Below are 6000 nucleotides of genomic sequence, written 5' to 3'. Positions count from 1 at the left end.
GAAAGCAATCAGATTAACCCTACTGGTGGACCCCTGCACCGCTAAGCTTTCATGTGTCAGGTGCTGGGTTAGAAAGGTCAGGTAGCCTGGACCTGGGTGATGACGTTGGGCTCTTTGCCAACTGACAGGGGATCCGTATCAATGAGCAGTGACTCTGTGTGTGTTTGGCCTGACTGTAGGACCTCAGTTAAAGCAATTGTTTTCAATTCTTAGCTGGCAAATTGAAGGTTAAGTACCTCTGCTACCCCATGCATCAACACAGTGAAGGAGGCACTTTCCTTAGTTTCAAGGCCAGGAGGAGAGACCAATTTAGTGTCTGATGAAGTGTTCAGGCCACTGGCATCTTGAAAGTCCTCGTACCAATTGTCATTAGTGTACTGAGGCATCAATTTATCTGTGTCATCATTTTGATTGTTGTCTGATACCATACCAAAAAGGCTGTGAAGAACCAGTGCACAATTACATGGTAGAAGCAATGTGTTAAAGTCTGATGGGTTGCATTGAGGCTGATGCTTGGAGAATTTAGAGCACAGCGTCTCCTGAAGTCCAGACAAATTCAACTCAAAGTTCAAAAGCTCTACTAGTTGCACATCGCCATCTGGCATTGATGACTTTAGCCTCAGTGCTCGAGGGTCCAGCACAGGACATATGACCAGGACTGAAGCCAATGGGGAAACCGCATCAGGTTCGGAGGTTCCAAGTGGCCCAGAGGGATGGCCTGTCTGAGGGTGTTTCCAAGTTGGAGGACTTTGCAGTTCCTTGGGGCCCAAAGATGCACCAGAGAGACCTGGTAATGTTGCAAATATATTCAGCAAGCCTTTGAGATATTCTTCTATCTGCTGTGAAAACGCCGACCTAACATGGGTCAGATTCGGCTCTGAAGTAGATCAGGTTTGAAAGTAAGTTTACACTGTCATGCTGTCACTGGATTTCGAGAGTGCCAGAAAGTAGCTTCGACAACTTATATTAATTTTTTTACTTACCCGAGGACTTTGACAGCGACGATGAATGACTGCAGGAACAACTTTGGATGCAGGAAAGGGACTTTCCTTTTGAACTTGAGCGGTCACAGTGTGGAGTCTTCTAGTACTAGGCAATGTAAAACTTTACCTCAAGGTCCCCGATGGCCTTTGGGCTCCTCTGGGTGCGTCATTGCAGGACCTGGAGCTGAGCTCCGACCCCAGGCACCAAAAGGTATACCTGAAGGGCATCCGTCAGAGATATTTGTTTGTGACAGTCCCTGCACGGTTTAAACCTTACAGATTTTTAGGGTGATATTTCCCTTGCACACTAGTTTCAAATAGCTATACTTATAGAGATATTACTCTCGTAAGAGATGAGGGGTCGCCCCGGATCGGAGTCTGGTGGGGTAAAAAGAAAGAAACTGATTTCAGCATGCATGGGTGGTGCTTATGTGCGGCTCCACATGCCACTTCTGGAATGCAATGCCACTGCCACAGAGCACCACGATGCCACTAACTGGCATGTAGGTGTACTGCTTAAAACATTTCAAATACGGTCTGATGCCATGCGAATATTCAAAAGATGAGGACTCTGTGCTTAGAAATATCCATCAGAAACACTGATTCCCACAAGTTAATAGCATAAAAATGCAATGGGCCATTTGCCTGTCTGCAGTAGTAGTATCCAGAAGTATCTGGAAGTACAGAGAGCTGCAGCATTGATAGAAAATTATGAAGTATTGCCATCTGCTGTAGTCATGGTGTGGCAATGCTATTAGCAGTGCAGTGAAACACGCAGCACCTAGTGACTAATTATCTACTGTGCCTCTGAATGGTATCTGTACTGTCTAAATAATAGGAGATTAAAATGCATCAAATCTCTAAGAAAGTATTCAGTTTAAAGCCATAAAATATTTTGAACATGATATAATGTTTGAATAAATTAGTGCAGACTAGTCATTGCACAATCAGTCCAGAGGTTCATGTAACCCATGTCTACCTATACCATGGCAATGTGCCTAACAAGGGACCTCCCTGATATGGAATAACGTTGCCTGGGACAGGAAAATCACTGAACAAAATACAAACAAATCCCCCAGGCCACCACTCTCAATTTTATATATGCTCAACAATCTTTATTTTTCTAAAAATAATTACATGTACCGCTAACCTAAATTCCATCTCACAGCCATTTGCTCTCATAGGTAAACTCAATAGACTATAATCATTCATTCAACCATAACCTCACAATCTGACTCACTCATTGTCATACATACACCTCTTCAAAGCCATACTAATTGTGCAAATATCGCAATACAGTCTTTATCAAAAACACTTGATTCATAAAATAAAGTCATTTCCCACAACTTTGTCAGAAAAACAGGAATATAATATATATTAATAACAGTTTCTCATTAATAGAATGTTCAGGCTCCAAAGACAATTCATTTATGTCCTCAAATACATGGATCTCACATAGATGTGGCTCAAATACAATTCTTATTTTAATTACACATTGGTGTGGCTCAAATTGAATTTGATTCTACGAGCTTTTCGGCATAACACCTTCCTCAGGAGTACCACAACCGACATTCTGCAGTAGTTGTAATATCTTGACCTGTAAGAATGTAAATCAGAGCTCACTAAGCCGTACATGTCAAAATAGGCTGCTTTTTAATGGTAATCTCTTCATGCTTTACTCCCATCATGCAATGTTATTCACCCAAGTGTATGAATATAGTGAACTGTTGCCTACCACGTGACATCCCAAAGTCTCTCACACTTTCCATGCACTGTTTCAGGTTTTCTAATCTCCACAGAGCCTTGTGAGTTAGGAGCATGCATTTTCAAATTTCTCAAAAGTCCTTATCAACCCAACCAAAAAGGCAAACCAATGCCCTAGGGCTTCTCCAGATTGATGTAAACCACCAGTCTTCTTTATCCAGAACGGCTTTTCTCATGGCCATAAGTAGTACAGAAGGCTCTAAGGGCCCTTCTAATAAGCCATTTTTTTTTAAAAAGATACGCTCAAGGCTGATTCCGTCACGCTACTTAAAGACTAAGGCCCTCGTTACGAGTGTGGTGGTCCTGAGACCGACAGACTCACGATGGAGGTCGAACCGCCTCCAAAGCAGCGGTCTGGCCTCCGCATTACGACCGTGGTGGAGCTGCTACGGTCTGACTGCTTGCACCGCCAGGTTGCCACCAGTCGACAGCCTAGTGGTGCCAGCGGTCTTAATTCACCAGAGCAGCGCTGCCCTAGGGATTACGAGTCTCATCCCGCCGGCTTCTGCATGGTGGTTCCACTGCCATGCAAAGCCTGGTGGAGATGGGAGGCCGGGGGTCCCATGGAGGCCCCTGCACTCACCATGCACTTGGCATTGGCACTGCAGGGGCCCCCATGGACAGCCCCTTTGAGCTTTTCACTGCCTGAATTACGGGCACTGAAAAAGGCGCCGGGTGATGCTGCACCCGACGCACTGCAAAATTGCCACTGGCTCTATTACGAGCCAGCGTCAATGTTATGGTGATTATTCCACTGGGCCAGCAGGTAGAAACTTTGTTTCCGTCTGCTGGCCCTGTGGAAAACTCATAATAGGGCCCACGGGCGAAAAACTGGAGTGGCAGATTTCCATCCAAAAGAGTTTGGCAGACAGCCTTCACCGCCCACCAAATTCAAAATGAGGCCCTAAATGTACTTGCGTCATAAAAACCGTCTATCAGCACCTCACCTTGTTCTTATGCCCGATATCAATGCAACATATTTCCAATCCAATTGACACTATGAGAAAAGTAAACAAAGACTATGGCCCTCATTAAGAGTTTGGCGGAGGGGATTACTCTGTCAGAAACGTGACGGGTATCCCATCAGCCGTTTTACAAGTTCCATAGAATGTAACTGAACTTGTAATACTGTGGCCGGGATATCTGTAATGTTTGTGACAGAGTAATCCCCTCAGCCAAACTCGTAATGAAGCCCTATATCTATAAATTGGTACAGTAAGTGTAATGATATTTGTGTTTTGACCACTGACTCCATGTTGCACTTAGCCTAGCAGCACACCATCACATTACTGGCCACCAACTGAATTTTTCCTATTGACTTTATTTTAGCATTAGCCATCACCATGTTAAAACCTGCAAGTATTTTTCCATGTTATACAATATGCTTATGTTTTTATTCTGCATGTTTATGTGTTCTTTCTCACTAAGGGCTTAGGCTGATAATAATGTACTAGGACGGGAGGGAACGGTTCTGTTTTGAAAGAGGGCACCTTGGGATTTTGGACAATTCCCGACATGTTCTTTTCAAAGCTGACCTAAAGTAACCAGCATTTTTTAAATAATAAACTTATGCAGTGAGAGGGAGTTTCTAGAATTCTCCTCTCTTGTTTGTTCAAAGTATAAGAGGTCAAGACCAGATAGACCGGGGAGTGACTCAGAGCTCGGACATGCTTAGGACACTAAGGTGTGTCATCCTTCCAGTGAGGATAATTGAGCTCTCTCTCCATGATCGATTCTGGGATCTGGCGATCTGATGCTGAATAGGAGGGAGATGAAGCAGATTTGCCCTTGCCTTATGGTGATGCATTTTTTAAATTCATTATTTGCTTTGCATTATAATGTAGATACATATATTTGCTGTGTTTATTGCAGTGGAGAATCATTTGTACATATTTTCATTTCATTGCTGTGACCATTTTTAAAAGTGTACTTTCAGCATGCTAATCTTCCTTTACAAACCTTGCAAAGTGAATTAATAAATATCTTCTTTAGACTAACAAGCGCATTCCAGAGATTTTTGTCAGTGCATGAGTGTTTCAGCTCGGTCATTAGTGAAGCAAAACAGTGGACCTACCTATCCAGTTAGTCTGCATCTCATATGAGGAGTTCTCAAACATGTTGTATTGGACACTTTTGTGTGTTTTTTGGCTAAAAAAACACTTCAACTCTTACTATGCACAACATTCCATAAGTGAGCATAACACCTATTTCCTCTACATCCCCAAAATTCATTTAACTTGCAACTAACATTCTTTTCAGTGCATAGCCGAGTTGCAGCAAAAACATCTGAATATCTCAGTCTGGTGCGTTCCGGAAAGAAAGACGGCTATATCGAAAAATTATTACAGTAAAGCTTTCCTGTCTCCTTTGATAACATCTCATACGAGGAGTTTCCAGACACAATAAGGTCATTTGAGGCTATAACATGGCCTCACACATTGTGGTTAGACTTGGCCTTCTCTGCATGATCAACCCCAAACGTTTTACCATCACCCCTTCCTGAATTGTATGCATTTCCCTTTTTTATTTTTGCTTTAGGGCTCTGTGCACTTTACCACTGCTAACCAGTGCTAAAGTGTGTGTGCTCTCTTCTTTAAACCTAGTGAAATTTGCTTTTATGCAATTGCCACTATTAATTTACTTATGAATCCCTGGTAAAGTGGTACTACATGTACACAAGTCCTATAAATTAAATGCTACTAATGGGCTTCCAGCACTCATTGTGGCACCCACTAAAGTGTTGCGTAGGTTCTCATTATCCTAATGAGGCTACTGATTCGGGCGGCAGACTCGCATAGATTGTGGGGTAATTAGTACAATTCCACACCATGTGACACCTGTTGGCCTAATCCAGGTTTTCCGGACAACTAGCAGCACCTCATCTCCACCCAAGAGCAGAGATAATTGTGGCAACCAGGCTCATGACAAGAAATACTCCTCAGGGGAATTGTGGTCGATCAGATCTTGTCCCTTTCTCTCAATTACAATAGTCTCACAGGCAAGGACAAACAGGGGCAGAATATAATTCAATAAGAATTTATAGAAGTAACTGCATCTTAGATAAAATGGCATGTATTGCAATAACTAGGATGATAGAACACAATAAAAGCAAGAATGTGATAAGGAGAGTGAAACACAAAAATAGTCCAACCATACTGTCACTAAAAGTGATATGTAGTTCTCCTACCTAGGCTATGGTCGAGCACAGCATAATAAGCCTAATCTGCCCTTCAGGTCTTCCCCCTGGGAATAC

The 6000-nt window shown here is 42.8% G+C and overlaps 1 long non-coding RNA gene across 1 annotated transcript in view; it reads right to left on the bottom strand.

Moving 5' to 3' along the window:
* Positions 1–2443: 2443 nt before the first annotated feature.
* Positions 2444–6000, bottom strand: part of LOC138248543 (uncharacterized) — a 42202-nt gene continuing 38645 nt past the window's right edge. Inside the window, exon 3 of the long non-coding RNA XR_011194598.1 lies at positions 2444–2580. This is a non-coding gene — a long non-coding RNA (uncharacterized lncRNA). The remainder of the gene's footprint in view (positions 2581–6000) is intronic.

The sequence above is a fragment of the Pleurodeles waltl genome, chromosome 8 (assembly GCF_031143425.1).
Source record: "Pleurodeles waltl isolate 20211129_DDA chromosome 8, aPleWal1.hap1.20221129, whole genome shotgun sequence".
Taxonomy (NCBI): domain Eukaryota; kingdom Metazoa; phylum Chordata; class Amphibia; order Caudata; family Salamandridae; genus Pleurodeles; species Pleurodeles waltl.
Note: the sequence above shows the minus strand (reverse complement) of the source record. Positions and strands in the feature narration are given on the sequence as shown.